This window comes from Mesocricetus auratus, unplaced genomic scaffold, assembly GCF_017639785.1.
Source record: "Mesocricetus auratus isolate SY011 unplaced genomic scaffold, BCM_Maur_2.0 Super-Scaffold_6730, whole genome shotgun sequence".
NCBI lineage: Eukaryota > Metazoa > Chordata > Mammalia > Rodentia > Cricetidae > Mesocricetus > Mesocricetus auratus.
The window spans coordinates 59081261-59101163 of NW_024429184.1; positions in this window are offsets into that span (position 1 = coordinate 59081261).

The following is a 19903-nucleotide window of genomic DNA, read 5'->3' on the forward strand; positions in this document are numbered from 1 at the left end:
TTTTAGGGTAACTTCCAGCTCTAAGAGATACCAGACCCCAAGACCAGGCTGAGGAAACTCACAGAAACAGCTGACCTGAACAAGGGGGGGGCTCATGGACCCCAGACTGACAGCTCAGAAACCAACATAGGACAGAGCCAGAGCACCTGAAGGTGGTTGTCAGTTCGGAGACCTGGGCAGTCTATGGGGCCTCTGGTAGTGGAACAGTATTTATCCTTAGTGTACGAATGGACATTGGGAGCCTACTCCACATAGAAGGATACTCTCTCAGTCTAGACACATGGGAGAAGGCCTAGGACCTGCTCTAATGATGTGACAGCCTTTGATGATTCCCCATGGAAGGCCTCACCCTTTCTATGGAGCAAAAGAGGCATGGGATGGGGGTTGGTGCAGAACATGGGATGATGGGATGGAGAGGGAACTAGGATTGATATATAAAATAAGATTGCTTCTAATTTAAATAAAAAAGAGATATCAGACACCCCTAATTAACACCCCTGGAAAACTGCATCAAAGAGTGCTACACTTGTCCATGATTTATTCAAAGAGTTCAGTAATGGCAATCATATAACACACACACACACACACACACACACAGTCTATGCTAACAGTAAATATATTTTCTCTAAGACAGCAAAGACTTGATGAGTTCTGGGTTAGGAAATCTGAAACAGGCTGAGTACATAACCAGCATTCTCCTTTTTGTGCATGTTTACTCTATGCTACATCTTCCTTCAGGTAGGAAGCAGGATCTGCTCAATCTCTAATTTATCTCTTTCTACTTCATCCTTCGTTTTGCTTAGGAACCAAGTATGTAAGTTTGAAATTAGATTGGGAGGATTCCATTAAAAATCTTCCCTCTCTTTTCCCTTTCTGCTGCTTGTAAGACCAGGAGCATAAACACATGGGATATTGACAGAAATTGGTCATGGATAGGGAGATGAGTCACAGCAGCAGATGCCAGGAGAAAGACTACACATAGATACATTTATGGGGACCCAGTGCCACCCACATTCCTCCTGAGATTGGAGAACCAAACTGCAAATTCTTTTCTTTTCTTTATCCTCAGACCTTTTCTTTATTCTTCTCTTACATTCGCTATTCTCTACTCTTCTCTATCCTGAAATATCCCATCTGTCTCTCTTGATGTTTTCCTTCTAATTCTCTCATTCTTGATGCTTTCCTTCTAACTCTTTCTAATTCTATTTTTATTCTTTCTCTTACAGCTTATATACCCCAGAAAAATCTTTAAGGCAATATAAAACTTTTCCTTGGGAAGCCATAGGGTAAAGAGGGAAATGTGCGTTGTACACTGGTTCCTGTGCCATCTTCTTGTTACATTCTACTTTTCAAGTGAATGATAACAGTGAACACAAGTAAAAAACAGCATGCTTTTCATATCCCTTACATGATTAAACATCTTATGTATTACAGGTGAAAAGCAAGCTATCCCGTTCTCAAATGAATATTAACTATTTCTAATGAGTTGTCTCTAAGTGACTTAAATTTCCACCAACAGAGAAAGTCACAGGTCTATGTCATGGGTACTATCTCCTCTATTTTCTCCTTGTTCTCCCAAAGCAACAGCAAGAGAGCTCTATAGAAATTAGGCACACCTACTGTGAGTTCCAGAGTCAGATTAAATACAGTAGAGTGCTTCTGGGAATACCACTTACAGTTCTCAAGAGAACATAGCAGAAGTGGGCTGCTGTTAGCATGCAGATGTAACTGGCCCACCCCTGGAGACCTTGCAGAATATGTCACCCCTACAAGCATGCCTTGTGAGACTCAGGCAGTAAGTTCTCTGAACTGCTGAAGGTCCTGACAATGCCTTCAGCTACCTTGCTACAGCTTTGCTCCTTTCAAAAGGGCAGAGCCCTGCCTGCTCTTCTCCCTGTCTATCTTTCCCTCTTTCTCTCTAGCTCTCTGTCTCTCTGTACCTCTCTCTCTTTGCCCCTCTATCTCTGTCTCTCCCTCTTCTTCTCTCTATCTCCTCCTACTCCCATAAGGATGGTCTGCACTCCCTTTCTCCTCTCCTTCTCTCCCTTCCCCTACAATAAAGGCTTCACAAGAGCTCTGTCTGCATGGCATGTCTGTCTCTCACCCACCTTGGTTTGGACCCAACCAGCCAAGGTCTCTCAAGTCCAGAATTATAACGGCTGCTCCCTACCTAAATCAGGTCTGTTCCTACTCTGTTCCATAGAGACAAAGGCCATGTCACCACCTTAGAGTCAGTGAAGCTTCTGTTTCCCAACCAGAGAACTGCCTCCTCAGGAATCACGTGACAAGCAGTCTGCTAACCTAAGTCACAGGCTTGGAAAGTCCCTACCTTGACTGCAGTGCTTCTTCCCTGCACTTCCTACCTGGTGCTTTGGTATTTGAATTGGTACAGTCATTAACATTTGCCTATCTTCAACCAGATCTGCATATGCAAATTAGATACATTTCTTCCCTTGTTCATTTGTCATCCCCTTCTTCCTAACTCTAACTATATAAGCTAGCCTGAACTAGCTGTTTTCAGACACAGTCTCCTAGGTTGTTCCATTGCCCCAAACCCTGCTCCCCAGCTACTCTACTTCCTGAGACTGCTGTGCACATACATGGCCATAAGGACAGAGACCTACAATCTACCTACTCCTGATTCCTTCCATCACTCCTCTCCCAGCACCTGGGTTTGGTGAGCCCAGTTAAAACTGATGGGATGGCACATGGATCCCATAGGTACAGACCATGGAAGTCCTTTTTACTTGCCCTTGCTTTGTTGTTTCAGGCCCATAAGCATAGGCCATATGCATTGTTTTCTGCTCTACACACTAACATAACTCAGATCTTCGTTATTTTAAATTCTTTATTTCCTGAGAGTATAATATAGTGGCATCATTTCCTCCCTTTCCTTCCCTCTCTCTAAATCATTCTGTTACTCTGAAGAGATACTATGACCATAGCAACTGTTATAAAGGAAAACATTTAATTGGGGCTGGCTTACAGTTTCAGAGGTTTAGTCTGTTACTATTATAGAGAGAAACATGGCAGCATTTAGGCAGACATGGTGCTGGAGAAGAACCTGAGAGTTCTGCATCTTTATCCACAGTCAGCAGAAGGAAATGGTGACCATATGAGACCGGAAAGCCTGCCTCACAGTGATCCACTTCCTTTACCAAGGTCATACCTCCTAATAGTGCTACTCCCTATGAGGGCTATTTTCTTTCAAACCACCACACCCTCCTATATGCCCTTCTTGGTCTACTTCAAATTGAGGTGAGGACTATTTTCTTCAGTAATTGTTATTTATAACACACACACACACACACACACACACACACACACACACACACCTTCCTAAATACATAATGACCACTATCTATGTAATGTTACTTGTATATATGTTTTCAGGGAAGTGACTGTCCTTATACTACACATTCCAGGTGTCACTATTGCCATGTTATAAGGTCACTATATCAGAGGTATTATTTTACTGGGTCTTAAAGGGTACTTAACATTTCCCAGCTATGTGCCATCAGTACTATCAGCAACCAAATTGAAGAAGCCCTTGGGGTGACTAGACCTGAGATGCTCAAGTGAATTTGAGACAGCTCTGGGCTTAGTTCTTTGGAAACACAGATGTCAGCTGGGACCCAATTGGTAGAATGTTTGCTAAAGACCAGGCAGGCTGCTGTCAGTAGACAGCTTCAGCAGGCTGAATGAGGTGGTACTCTTCCTACCTGGAATTTCCAGGTCTTCCTTCTCTAACTGAGATAGAATGTTCTTTCCTCTGTCTTAGATACTACTACCATATTGTGCCTTGCTTTGTTTTCAGTTTTCGGGTGCAGTGAAACGGACAGTCTAGAGCAAAATAGAGTCCTTTAGATGCTTTATTTTGATGTTTTCTATGTTCAGTATTCTCTAGGTTACAGACTTAAATCCAAGCTAGATATACCACTTGCAAAGATGTTCTACTAGTGCTGATCCATTTGGCCACTACCATGTTTACCTCCTATCTCAAGAGATAAATGAAATATCGGCTGACATATAATAAATTAAATAAAGGGGGTCAAAGAGCATATGTAAGTGAAATAGCTTTCACCCACAAGAAAGTCTAGACCTTGATGATTCATATAATCTTTAAAAGTTGGCTGATTTCCCTGACACATGAGGTTCAATATTTGCCTCAGAGATTTTTTTTGGTCCTGCACATGCAAGGTTAACCAGAAAAATGCTAAAAAAGCATCAGTGTCATAGTGCACAAGAAGACCTTTCAATGGGCTTCATCCTCCCATTGGGCAAGATGGGCAAACAACATAGATTCCAGGATCTACTGGGCATGATAAACTCCTCATTTCCTCATGGAGTGGGAAAGAAAGGGGTAGCCAAGAGATGTCCTGATGTCCAACAACCATTCCAGTGGTGTCTGCATGACAAGCCTAAAAACTTGGTTGCAGGAAACTGGTCTCCTGGAAGAGGTCCCTGGCATCCCATATCAAGGATGTGTTCCATATTTGTTCTAGCAATAATGAGTGGATGTTTCTGTACTTTATCTTTTTTGGTATTAATTTATTTTATAGGAATAAATATGCCTCAAGGGTTCAATCTGATTGAAGGTCCAGTAAAACTGGATGTTCTTCCTGTGGCCACCACTGGTCTTCTAACTTCCTTGCCAGAAACAAAACCAACAAAATCAGGGGCCGATGGTGGGATCCTCCAACAAATAGGGAATTTCCCCAAATGCTTAGGAAAAGGGCTGTTTCCCTTCCTTACACTGGAATTTATGATGAAGAAGATAATAGGAGGAGAACATGTGCTGTATTACACCCTGAATTTCATGGAAAGGCTTGCTAGAGGAAGACCCCCCCTTGGTGTCTATTATCCAAGGCACAATAAAATAGTATAATCGGAAAGTTCAAAAAGGCAGGCCAATGGTGGGTTAAGCACTGGACCAAGAATTGGGATTATGACTGGGACATATGCCCATGAGACAGGGGAAATAATTCTAAGAATAGGTTGATCTCAGACAGAGCTGATGTTATCATGTTGTAACCACTGTCTGGCTACTGCCAGTTCTTATGTATTTGATTTTCTATTTTGAATTTCTAGTCTCATATTGTGTCTTATGTACCAATTTTGCTGACTCCAATGTATCTTGACATAAATACAAAATTAACTTTTCTATTTTGAACTCTTGATGTGCCTTATGTGTCACTTTTGCTGACTTCAATGTACCTTGACATATGTATAAAATTAACTTCTTTACTTCCTCATGTAATGATTGTAAAAGTCTGATGCATGCTTTGAGAAATTACACTCAAATTCAGCACTCTCTTGTGTTCGTGTCTGTTTGTCACTTGCCAACTCTTGGCCCACCTGAGTACTGGATCCCTGATTCTCCCCGGGTTGGGGGCCCTGATTGGGTCTGCAGCACTGATGAGAAAAATAATGAGAAAGTGATCTCCATAGACTCAAAAAGTCTGCCCCAAATTCCCACTCATGGGTCAGGATAGCTTTCTAATTTTTGAGAAAATACACTGTGCCTTTGAGAAAATCTAAAAGTGAAACTCCTCTCAAGATATTTTAAAAGTATTTATTCCATGACAGTTACTTGCTGTAGCAAAAGACAATGGGTGAGCACAGAGAAGATTTAGCCTAAACACTCCCAAATAGTTTCTCCAGTATCACAGTTGGAACACATCTTCCTCCACTGATTTATGGTGGATGCTGTGACATCTGTTTGATATGTTTTACTCTACTGCTTTCATATATCCAAATCAAAAGCATGGGTATGCAAGATCATTATCTTGACTGTAAAATGCACAAGAATGACTGTCTTAGGTTTTCTATGAGGGTTATCTAAGTACTTACAAAGCCTCATAGTTTAACAGTATGTGTATACATAACCATAATGTATTATACTATGATATATATATTGATTTATTGGTGCTATTATATCCAGTCATATTAAACCAGAAAAGAAAAGGAAATCAGGAAATCGGAGAATAAATGTTTAAAAAGATGTAAGCATGGAAATGTTTTTAGTAAAGAGAACTTTCCATATAATATGATTGGATGTCTTGGTGTTTTCTTCAGGGTGGGAAAGAAAAGTTATGAAGGTCTGAGCAACTTATACAGGGAACATAAAAGCTGAGAGAAATATATATAGAGAAATAAAACCACTCCTGGGGGTTTAACCTAAGGACTCTAAAATTGAAACTTCTTTTTTTTCTAGACAGTGTTTCTCTATGTAGCCCTGTAGACCAGACTGGCTTCAAACTCACAAAGATCTGCCTGCCTCTGCCTCCTGAGTACTGAGATTAAATGCGTATACCACCACTGCCCAGCAAATTGAAACTTTTAAAACATGTTTCCTATTCTGTAGCTTCTAGCTTTGACTAAGGTCCTCTGATTTTTAAGCCCTAGTGGACTTTCATCAAAATGAAGGGGTTTCTAATTACCAGATGATTAAGTAATGAATTAGGAGTGGAGAGAATTTATAGTATGATATATGACACTTTGTTGGAGAAAGGCTACTGCAGTAAAATTCTATTTACTTAGTCATTTATGATAACAGATGTTGGGAAATATCCAAATCTACTGTGAAATAAGGTAGACAATCAAATGTAGGGAAGATAGTCACAGAGAAGAAACACAGAAGCATTTTTCACATGCACTAGATAGAGCAGAAGTTGACTAGGAAACTACAGTGGAAGACATAATGGTCGATTGCCAAACACAACAAGACTGGCTATACTATCAGACAAAAAGGCAGCAAATGATGCCAGAGTATGCACATGAATAACTAGGACAGCAAACTTGTGAGGCATAGTTCAGTGTTAGGGTCTGCTTAACGCATGTGAGGCCCTAGGTTTCGTCTCAGCACCAAAAAGACCAAAAAGAGAAAAGGACAAAAGTTAAGACCATTATCATGGCAATGAAGTACTCTGAGCAGTATAAAGAACATGGTCAAAAACAGTACATCAGACTCAGAAAGAAGACCAATTGGCACCAGTGCCGCACAAATGGATGAATAGAGTATTCACAACATGGAGCCATATCCCTATGATAATGGAGGGGAATCTAGAGTAAAGGAGAGGGTTCTGAAACTACCATCAGCTCATAATGCTGATGGAAAGAAATTTTGGATCTTGTAGTAGTCAGGGTTCTCAAGAGTCACAGAACTTGTAGAATGAATTTCTCTCTCTCTCTTCATATATATATATATATATATATATATGTGTGTGTGTGTATGTGTGTGTGTGTGTGTGTGTGTGTGTGTGTAATTTATTGGAATGACTTAGAGAGTCCAACAATGGCTACCTGTGAATGGAAAGTCTAAGAATGCAGTAGTCCATCAGTCCCACAAGGCTGGCTATCTCAGCTGGTCTTCTCTATGTGCTGTCATCCCGAAGAAGCAAGCTCCACTGCCAGTGTAGGGATGAATGGGTGTGCTGACAAGGCGAAGACAAGTAGACAGAGGATGAACACACCCCCTTCCTTCTTCCATTGTCCTTCCAGGAAAAGGTATGGCCCAGAGTAAAGGTGTCCCTTACAGCCTCAAGGTCTGAATTAAAGCAAGATCTGGATTAAAGGTGTGTTGTCTTCTTGCCTCAAGGTCTGGATCATACGTATGCCCTCCATTTATGGATTATAGTTCATTCCAGGTCAAGACAAGTTGACAACCAAGAATAACCATCACTGATCTATTTCAGCGTTCACAATTTAAAAAAATTTATGTACATAAATGTAATTTATTAAATATAATAATACAATTGTGCATCTCCATTTCAGCATGTGTAACTTATCCACTTGATATCTCCATTTCTTATCTGTAAATTGAGGTCCCACACATAGAATTTAAGGTAACTTCCAGTTTTAAACAAGGTATCCAATGAATAGGTTTGATCACTCTTCATTTCATATTTTTCCTACTTGTTAAAAATTTGACCCTTTAAGGGAAAAATAAATTTAAAGTACCATTAGACTGGTTTACACATAATATACAAAAATAACTATACACAAAAATAAACAAAATAATGACTTTCTGTTTTAATTCAGTTGTACTTCAAGGTTATTTGGGTGCCGACTTCAATCTGTAAGCCTAATGGGGTTAATTAAGGATCTCAAATATAATTTGAAAATGTTTACAGACAGACACTTCAGAATGCCAACCCCATGTGTGGACACTGCTATATTAATGACACAATATTTGCTTTAGAGGTCATAGTGATACTTGCCAGGTTAAACATTTGTAATCTGGATCCAGCTTTAATATCCCCTTTCAAAAAAAAAAAGCCACAGGCTGCTATACACTACATCAACAGGGCTCTTCAATTGAATGGTTTCTCAGGATTACAGAGGTAAATCAGCCAACAACAACAGGCCCCTTACATGTGGATGTTAATTAGAATGTTGACATACTAAAACCATTTATAGAGACAAGTCTTCCTTCAGTACTCATAACCCAAAATCGTGCTGAAAGCAAATCTGTTAATAGAATTTGTCCCCAGTGTGACCAAAGGCAGAGTAGGTAAAGGTTCAGTCTTGTTTGTCTCCTGTGGTGGTGAGTGTGTGGGTGTATACTGCTGGCTCTGTGTTACTGCCTGTGACCACACAGTGGTTAATTTGTATTTCTTCTCTCAAGTATCATTTTAAAGGTCAGTCTCCTGTGTTTCAAACTATACCTAGGTTTGCAGCATCAAAAGAAAGCCTATGTATACCTAGAGGTTTGCTACTATTACAAGTGTAAAATGATCTACAGAAATTTTTATTCTAAGTTTCATAATATTCTAGATCTTTGCATCTATGTAATGTTGCAATTTTTGAAGTTAAAGTAATTTCACTTCTCATGATTGTTTTTAATATTACTGTGAGGCAAGAAATCTTTTTGAAGACTAAACAATGATATTCTTAAAGAAATGACTTTTTTAGGATGTAGCAACAATCACAATAACAAAACAAGATGACAAACATCAAAACTGAATTTAAAGAAGGAAAATGTCTTTTAGAGTATATCTATACCCTCTATACCCTCAGAATTACAGCAGTTTCCTGCTCTAAGACCGACAGTGATTACCTGTAACAGCAGATAATAACAAACTGTGTAGAGCTTAATTTATAAATTATACACGTTGACAATTAACAATAAAATAGAGCACGTATAGCAGTAGTCACCCCTTTTTCTCATTTGGAATATCTTCTTTCAGTGTACTGCACACAGTGAATGCTGTGAGTTATGATAGGTGAAGAAAGCACATTATGGCTCTTCTTTGAAATATGTTAATTTCTAAAACACTGTGTGTCCCCTTTGGAGTCATTAACGAAATAAAGGTGACTTGAACACAAGCAATGTAACAATAGATCTAAAAAACGAAATAGTTAAATGATTAGCTGGCGCGTGGGCAAGTAGCCTAAAGTACTGATACTCTGAATAATGGAATGATTTAAATTTGTAGTCAGGAATGAGCAGATTGCTTAAAATCTCAAAATGATGTGTAATTTAAAATATTATTTATTTATTCCTGGGATTTTTTGTGTAACACTTCCAGACTGCTATCGGCCATAGGCAACTAGAACCAGAGATACAGCTGTATAATATGCACAGTTATAACCCCCCTCCCGTGTGTGTGTGTGTGTGTGTGTGTGTGTGTGTGTACATGAATGTCAGTGAGTATGTACAGTTAATATATAGTGCATGTAACCATGTACTGTTTTTGAGATTTACGATGCACTCAGTCCCATTTTCTACTTTACCTTGCAATACAATGCTGCTGTCTTGAGTTCACTTTAATAGTCTTACCAAAATTTTGGGGATCCCCCCTTAAACCACATGTTATGGAGAAAAGTGGGGGTCTTTCTAAGGATTTTCTGCCTTCTTAGTGAAAGAATTTAAGATGGACTCGGGAAAAAGTTCAAGCATAAATTTATTAGTGTTTAAAGACTAATTCCCAGGACAGGCAAGTGGTAAGTCTCAGCAGCTGTCCAGGAGAAAGAACAAGAGGACTACCTTTTGTGTTGAGAGGAGTTAAGAGTGTTGGAGAAAGTGTACAGAAACCCGGAGTGTCAGGGAAAGCAGGCATGCTTAGGAAAGGGAGAAAGGAAAAGTTACACTTTTTCTGAATATTTCAAAACAGAGGGTAGGTTTAACACGGCTAAATGGCTGATACTCCAAAAGCAACTATGAGGGGTGAGATTATGGGAAATAAACTTACACCATCTCATTAAGGAGATAATTATTTCTTCCATTTCTTTAGCATGAATCAGTCTTTCTGGGGGTTGGTTAGCTAAGTGATTAAATGGCCTACCTAGGTTAACTCATGTTTTAGGTACCTTAGAATGCTATGTCTCTACTTAGGCCACAGTAATAGTTTCCTCTTAGTGGGCTCCCAATACTATTGAAATAAGTTGCCAAATAATTTAAGGAATATAAAATATATTACTCTTGCACTATTCATGGAGCTTGTCATGTCTTTCATTGTCTAAGTGGTGACTATACTTTAAGATGATCCTGCATGATTAGTTTCCCAACCCTCACTACTTGCTCAATCATCTCTCTTCTATTCTGGAGTCTGGATATTTGCTTCAAACATATCTCTGACAACTGGACAGAATGTCTCATTGTATTCCTTTGCACATCTTCACATCGGGATTAAGTCCAGCCAGTATCACCACTTGTTACATAAAATGGATAAAAGCCTCTTTACTCGATACCCATTATAGAAATTCTTCCTGAAATACCCAATAAAACTAAGACTTTTAACTTAGGTTAGGTTAGGACATGCGAAAGTACAGAAAACTGTTGTTTAGATCAGGAAATCACCAGAAATATTGTTTGGAAGACTTAGAGTTAATAATGTCAGATCTTCATAAAAATTACTCTCAAGGTGAAAAAATCTGTCATTAAAGGCTCTGTTTGTAGTAATGAAGTTGTCAGTCTTATCAGTATTTATGAATTGCCATATAACATTCATTAAATTGGACAAAATTAGTATTTCATGTTTTAGTACAATTGAGGTGTTTCAGCAGTTAAAGTCTAGGCTCACAACCAATTTCCATTTACAAAAATGTGTGTGGATATTTAAAAAGGTTGATATTCATTCATTTCACGGTATTTATGATTTTACAATTGTATTCTATCTCTGTCCACTTACATTCTTTCTCATCGAGGAATTCTAATTTTATACAACTATCATCTCATGCATGAGTAAATTGTTTTTAATTTATTATATTATTTTAACAAAACTTTTCCTAAGATGACCCAATTTTTATGTCATACATGGACCTCTGAAAATATCTCAATGGTATAATAACAAAAACATAGTCTCTCCTAGGATCATATTTAATGAGACCCTGCCTGGCCTGCTTGGTAATAGCTTTGCTGTATGGCACTACAGAGTTCACATGGGGCAAAGACCTTGGGAATAGACAAATGTAGAATCCACTGCATGGCCTCCAGCAAAATATTTCACTTAAGTTCTGAATTCATTCCCCATAAAAGAGATAATATTTTTAAAGAGTTGTCATAGGCAGAACAGGAAGGCAAATGACCTTCCGATTTCAAAACTGAGAGGTAGAAGGAGAGTGTACAATGATTTTATCTTCACCTATATGTGTGGCAAAAACAAACAGGAATAATTTTCCAAGAGTATTTCTTAGTACAAAGAAAATACATGGACAGGAGTAAAAGGCAACAGACAAGAAAAGATGTGTGTGTGCTGGAGGACAGCGGAACTAAAACCTCAGTGGGTGGCTGAAACTGCTAAGAAATTTTGCTTCCAAGATGTCCCACTGAGTGATAATTCTAAAATGATGAGCGGTGATGCAAGATAACCTTATTGCCCCAACACTTAATACAGTCTTTTTTGCACAGGAGTTCCTACTGTGAGTGTTCTCTGTGAAAATTAAATATAAGGGCCAACCTGTGGCCTTGGGAGATCAAAAGCGCTAACAAGACACTGTTGAGAGCTGATTTCAGGAGACTTGAGAAGCTAGAGAAATAAGTGGCTGGGAGAAGATCACAAGCTACCTAGATAGGAAGCCATCTAGAGATCAAGCCCCCAGAGGAACATGGAAGTGGTGGCTCAAAATAGACATCCACACATCTCTCGGGGCATATTTGCTACACCCAGTTGATATCTGTATTACACAAGAGCTTTCAATGCCTAAATAGCAGACTCTATTGTTAAAACAGGCAGGACATAATAAAGCAAAGTTTGAAACAGACCAGGGTTTTACAGATTATTTTCTGGGATGTCTGAAAATACCTTAGCAAAAAGAGAGAACTTATCTGGATAAATAAATCATTCAGAAACTATAAATCAAATTTAAGTATAGACATTTATTAATAAGTTGCATTCAACACCATGTCTGTTATTTTTTTTCATACACAATTATTAAACCACATATCAAAGGCAATGATGTCCCATGGTTAGTGGTCCTTGCCATGGATTTTGTAATACACTGTGCACACAGCATCAGCTGGGCTCTCCTTCTCATGGAGCCCCTTTTTGAACCAGGTCGGATACTTAGGAATCTCCACCACCCCACTGTGATGTATCTGAGCATGCAGTGCAGAGCTGTCCCTGGTGGCCACTCAGTAGGCTCCTGTGGAATTACCTTTCCAGCTAACTCTTGTTCTTTTTCCCTTCTAAAGCAGGCCCTATTTGAACTATGTTTATGAGTTTTCTCTTGGTTACATAAGCATGAGGAAATGGGGAGTTTCACTTTATTTTCTTCTGTCTTGTTTCTTTCATGCTCAGATTCACACCTGTTATAAAAGCAACATTCAACTAGTATTTGCTTACCAAATAAATCAGCTAATGACTCACTGAGGGAGACACTAGAACATTCTGTATTTTGTCAGTTTGAGAATTGACTTACCTCATAGGTGTTGTGTCACTTGCTTCTATGTCCTTTCCCTTGTTGGGAGGCGTTCATCTACATGATATTCAGCAATGCCTTGGGACACAGAAGACAAAATTCTCATCATCTCCACCCATACTTATTTAAGTGCACATTTGAAAGACCAAGTATCTGAGGTTTCCACTATTTAAAACTATGTTTTGTAGTTCTGTGACCTTTAGTTGGCTCACAAAGTATCTAGACTGGTTAATTCATGCAAAAACAACCGATGTTCATGCCTCACAGTTCTGCAGACAGAGGTCCAAGATCAAGACTCCAGTAGATTCAATGTGTGAAGATGGTCTGCTTTTCCATGATATCTTCCATGTATTCTCAGAGGGTGGAAGGAGCAAGCCAGCTCCCCTGTGCCTCTTTTATAAGGGTCCTAATCCTCTCGCAATGCCTCCACCCAGATGTAGTCATTTCCTAAGTCTCCACCTCCAAATAACATTGCACTTAGGAGCAGGAATTGATGTACAAATCATTACAGGTGCAAAGACACTCTGACAAAGTAACTTAACCTTTAAAATTAGTTGTAATTGTTCAAAATTAACCACATGAAAAACAGAGAATAATTTCTGTGACCCAGTTTGTATTGTCACTGGGCCCTTTCTATAGGGGGATTGATTCAATTGCTTTTTGTTTTTCTTGAGATTTTCAACTGTTGCCTTTGATAGGGCAACTGTCTAAATGCCTTCTCTAGGTATCTCCCTCTTCTAACACCAAGATCACTGTCAAGCTAAAGGAAATTACTGCAGAGACTTCCCCTTACACAGTGCCTTCCAAGACCCTTTCCCTAACTTTATATTTACATATTTTGTCATTGTTTCTTAAGGTCCTGTCTTAAAGCTTTACACTGCTGACATGTCTAAACATACGTTAATTATCAGTTTAGGAAAGAGTCCCACTTTTGAAGTTTAAACACAACTACATTCAGGAAGGAAGTCATAGGGAGAGGAATAAGGGTCTTAGCTTTAGGTCTGAAACAGCCATCTATTCCTCTTGTATGACTGTAGGACTCCGTTTTCTATCTTTCTCTTTAGTTTCATTATTTATAAAAACAAACAGACAAATTAAACAGGAGGAGGGGTATAGGGAACAAGCAGTGTTTACTTCACAGTCATTTAGTAATCAGATGAAATGATATATATGAAATCCAGGACACAGCAAAAATGTAAACTATAATTTTGAAAATCTAGGAGACAAGTAAATATAATTTTATTTATATGTAAGCATGGATTCATCATCACCCTTTAAATAATTATCCCTCAAGTTCACAAACTTAACCTTCAGAATCAAAAAGTGATTCAAAGATCAAAAGAAAAAATCTATGAGTTCAGTCATAATTAAAATGTCATCATAATAAAATTGCTGGCTCCTTTTGATTCCTCAAGGTTTAGGAACAAACAACTTGCTCAGCACATATTGGCAGAATGCCCTTTTAGCAAACAAGGTTAGCTACCTAATTACAAGGCCAGCAAATGGAAAAACACAACAGTGATGCAGCTAGCTGAGGGAACAAACATAAATTCTATATTGAAAATCAGAGGAGATGTTTTAAATTGGAGGGGGTATGTTCTTGTTTCCTTTGTTATTTTTTCCTATATTGGTCATTTTGCCAAAAGCCTTATAAGGGAATTCATTTTGTGTGTGTGATGTGTGTGTGTGTGTATGTATGTGTGTGTGTTATCACCCCAAAATAAGAGCATTACAAAACAATTCTATAACATCTATTGAGAGAGAAATAAATATTTTCCTTTATTTCAGTCATATTTAAGTTCTTGTGTGATGTGGGATGTTCTTCTGTATGCTGTGAATATATGTTTCTCTTATTGTTTGATGAATAAAGCTCTTTTGGTCAATGGACAGACAGGATATAGCGAGGCATGAAGTATAGGAGGAGCTACCAGACAAGGGGAAGGCTGGAAAGAGGAAAACAGAGAGTGAGTCACAAGGAAGACAGGGAGACGCCATGTAGTTGCTGAAGGAGTAACATGCCAGAGCATTATGAGTAAGCCACAGCCTCATGGCAATATACAATTTAATAGAAATGGGTTAATAATTAAGAAACAGCTAGCCAATAGGAAGCCTAGGTCATTGACTAAAGTGTTTATGATTAATATAAGCCTTTGTGTGTTTATTTGGGACTAAATGGCTGCGGGATCAGAAGGGACATAAGCTCCATCATCACATGTGGTACATAAATGTATGATTAATACTAAACATACACATTCCATGTTAAGAAAGTGTGTTCTCAGACTATCACATGTTGGGATATAGTAACACACTTGAATTTGCACAGTTGTGAAATTACCTGCTAAGTGCTATACACTGAGGATTTGCCTGTGTTTTACTCATTAACAATGGAAAATCATAGGAAACCCAGTTCCTGTGGGAAAATATTACTCTTCCAAATATTGCAATATGACATATTTACCTCAAGAAAATTCTCCGGACCCAACAGTTTGGGAGAAGTCAAGCAGATATATACATTGTTTATATTGCATTATACTGTACAATTTCTGAATTCATTTCAAACAAACAAACAAAAACAAACAAATACTCGATACATCTTTTCTTTCCAGGTAAACCAGCAGTTTATAAATGATTTTTAACAGTAACATTAGAAAGGAAAATACATTAAAACACAGAAAATACAAAATGTTAAAAAAAAACATAAAACAACACAGGCTTACAGAGCACGAAATTGTTGTTCTAGGACAAACTAAGTCACCCCAGGGATCCTGGGGACACCACAGTATTAGCTGGATTTCTAGTTTTTTTCACCCATTGGTTTAGCTTGGTTTTCTAGGACAGTTATGGGATTCACCGAAGCTGCTGTGCCTTGTACATTCAGAAGCCACTAAGGGGCAGTGATGAGAACATTACTTTTCATTCTCTGCTTCCACAGCTGGGTGTATTTCACTGTTCAGCTTCTTGGCACTTTTCTAGACAGGAGACTGAGTTTCTATTTCAAATCAGTAAGCTAGAACTCAACCATCCCTGTCCCATGCAGCTCCCATCTTCCCATTCCCCTGTGTCATGTGTCTGTGTTCTCCCCTGTGCCCTGTGACAACCCCCCCCCTGCACCCAAACACACACCCTTCCATAGCTCCTGGCCTGTTTGACTTTGTGAAACTTTCTTTCACCAATCAGTATTTCCAAGATGCTTTGAATGAAGAGACAATTAATAAATGAAAAGAATATGGATGAAGTAAATACGGAGAAACTGAGTTAATCAAAGTAATCTCCTCTACTGAGTCTCTGGGATTTTAAGTCCTAGGTGGAGAATAGGTGAAAAACATATCCAGAATCAATTTATTGTGGAATACTTATTTACTATCAGTAAATAATAATTTGAGAAATGATTTTTGAACAGATAATATACAATGCTAATTATGCACACCTTCAAATCAGAATATTTTAACAGATGATTGTCATTGACATCTAGGTCTCTTTTGCCACATCCTGCTAGTGACCACAGCACTGGCTTAAGTTTCTGAGGCGGAGGTTTTAGACTAGGAGGGTAGGCACAATTATTGAAGGACCATAAATTAACATCATTATTATTTTGCGTTACAGGACAAATAAATAAATATTTTTTTTACTTCTAGGACATTTGTTTTTAATGTAAGAATTTAAGCTGGGTTCCAGAGATGTTTAAATGATTGAAATGCTAGAGTTGTTCATAGAAGATAAATTAACTTTTCATGTCACAAATATTGGCATGCTTGCTGACTCTGCTTTGCAAACCGTTTAAAGTTAGACAACAATCAAAACATACAATAGTAAAACAACATAGAAAGGCTACAAATAAACTTTCTCTCTTAAATATTGCCTCCTAGGATTCTAAAATGAGAAAACATACAAGTGTGAAACACAATGTTTCCCACAGAGTGACTGAACACCAGAGGGACTCTTTCTGGAAAAATTCTGGCAATACAGATTCTTTACTCAACAAAACATGTGTCTACCCATGGCTCGCTGAAACACAGTAGTCATGCTAAACATAGCAGATTTTCAAGTTCAGATTATACCTAACAGTGACACAAAGGGAAAAGACAGCAGTAGACATGATAAACTTCCCTTCAAGTTATTATTTGTCAGAGTCCAAGAAATTCTACCCTTGATTACTTCCCAAAGTCTCAAACAATGATTATACCACACACTTCAAACACAGGGTTCAGAAGCTTCATTGACTCTGACCTGACAGATTCCTTCCTGAGGACTATTTTCATAATATCAGAAGGTGCTGTGCAAGTTGCCAAAGGAGGAAATCAACTACTAATCCAACCCAGTAGAGAATAGCTAAAGTCCCAGTGAATGTGTCTTGTTTGACATGGACACATCCATGTGAAAGACCCCAGTGCCTCAGACCCATAAAATGACAAACTTTCCCAGGGCTCAAAGACAGAGCCTTTCTCTGGTCCAACTTTGAATTCTTAAGAACGATTGACTAGTGTGTACAAATGCCTATCAATCATAGCTTCCTCTTCTAGCAAGACTGCACCCTGAGACTGCTTCCCTCCAGAGGCCTTATACCAAGAAATTTCTTAACTAAACCAGCCTCCTCTCTCAGTTGTGTACCATAAACCCAACTTCAAATTCAGCTATATAAAATAAACTCACTGATTCAAATCTAAATTGTAAAATAAGTTCTGCATCATATTTGATGTTCTCCACCCCAGAAGCACAGCCTACATGATCTCTATGTTTCTACATGTGTGTCTTCATGTCTGTCCTTTCTTTATTCTATCTTTACCTCAGTCAGATTTCTAGGACCATCCTGTGAAGCTATGAACCCAGCTGTAAAACCTATGAGCTACAACAATGAGCAACACAATAAAATATCTCTAAAGTTGCAATACTGGCTCTATTAGACCACTCAACACTAGGGAAATCATGCCTGGTGCTGGAAACCTAGATTACTACTATAGACTTGTAAGGCCATGGATCTTAAAGGGAAAATTATGATGATCTCTTTTCTAAACCAGTATAATCCCTAACTGCATTTTCAATACTTATCCTTAAACCCACAGATAAGTGTATCCCTTACTCCACATAAAGGAAGTTTTTTGTAATAGACAAAGGCTATTGTAGAAAACAATTGGCCAAAATTTAGAGAACAACTGAGTGTGAAATGCTCCAGCCCCAGGAGATATATCTACAACACAACTCTGATACCTAAACTCGAGATCATCAAGGAAGAGGGGACAGGAAGTTTATAAGAACCAGAGGACTAGGATGTCTGTTGTGAGAGTATGCCTCCTAGAAATGACTGGGAAGCTTCAGTCATGATACTACAGTATGACTGCCTAAATTAGACTTGACCAAGTGTAATACCAATACACATGCTACCAAGGAAAGAAGAAATCTCACAGGGCCCTACCCTGGGACAATTACAAGCAACTAATGACTGCTGAGAGAGGGAGAATTAGTCTTTTTCAGGGAAGAGCCACCTAAACAGTTACCCAATACTAAGTGATCAGTCCTGAAATCATGTACATATTATCAACATTAATGGACCCAGAATATTGCATTTATCTATATTTATGCATGCATATGAATGTGTATGTGTGTAACAATAATAATCAAAGAAAAAGAGACCATGAAATTAAGAGGAAATAAGGAGATTGAGATGGTCTAGGGGGAGGAGACATGAGAGGGGCTACAAGGACGACAGAGAAGGGATAAAATGATGCAATTATATTTGAATTTTAAAAATAAATTTAAAAATACCTTAGCCTGGAGTTAGTTAGCTTGAGTGATAAATTTTTTATCTCACAAGCATGAACAATTGAACTCAATCCCTAGGACCCACTTAAAAGTATTGGGCACAGTACCCACCTTCGAATCCTAGTGCTGAGGGGACAGAGGTAAGAATTCCAGGTGCTCAATGCACAGCAGCCCAGTCTAACTTCTGAGATCCAGGCCTACAACAGACCATGTCCTGAAGGCTTTGGAGAATGCTTCTGAGGAACGGCACCGAAAATTTTCCTTTGGATTCCGTATACAAGTGCATACACATTCATATACACTTACATACATATGTATGTGAGAGACAGAGAAAGAGGGAAAAATACCCTTAACTTCTCATAAATTTTAAAAGCATAAGGATCTGGGTATTTATCTAAATCTGGAAAAATCAGAATTTGTATTCTGCAACTTTATTAACGATCTAAAATCATGAAATGACATAATGCTGCATTAGCTAACCTTCTCTGACATTTTACCCATTTGCAGGCTAATTTGAAAGCTTCCTGTATTATCTTAGCCTTTTATTTTGAGTGTGTTATGTACAAATTATAGTATTTGTAATACTCATAGGTTAGTGGACTGTTTTGTTCTCTGGATCTTATAGTCTAATAGGAGCAAGAATATGGTCTAAAATGATAATATATTGCTAATTAGAGTGAGTTAGTTGAAGGCAGCGTGGCAAACAGCTACAGCAACTTGGAAAAGTTGGTATTGTGTAGTGGTGGAAATAAAGACCTCAGAACTGGCATAGGAATTAGGGCGGTCTTGGAGGCTAGAGTAGGACTTGACAAAAAACAAAATGACAGGATAAATATACTCCAGACATGGAAAATTGAAATAAAGGTTTTTTCATAACTATGATTGTCAACTTTATTGAATTGAGATGTGCTGAGTGAATGAGTAAATATCACTTCTGCGTGTATCTTGGATGGAATTTCCAGAAAGGATTTAGGAAGAGGAGGAGGAGAAGCTGCTCTGGGTGATTTTTACCATCCAATCCCACAACCTGAGACCCTGAGGGACCAGACCCTGACAAAGGAGAAAACTAGTTCATTCTCCCCCCCTCCCCTTTCCCTATCTCCATAGCTGTCATGAGGCAGTCTTTTCTATCATTTCCATTATGATATGGAAACTTCAAAAGCAATGAAGTTAAGTACAGCAAAGCTGTAAGTGGAAATGGACCTTTACTTTCTAAGAATTTATTGTTCCAGGTATTTTTTTGCAGTGACAGAAAGCCAATACAGTGATGGATGAAATAAAT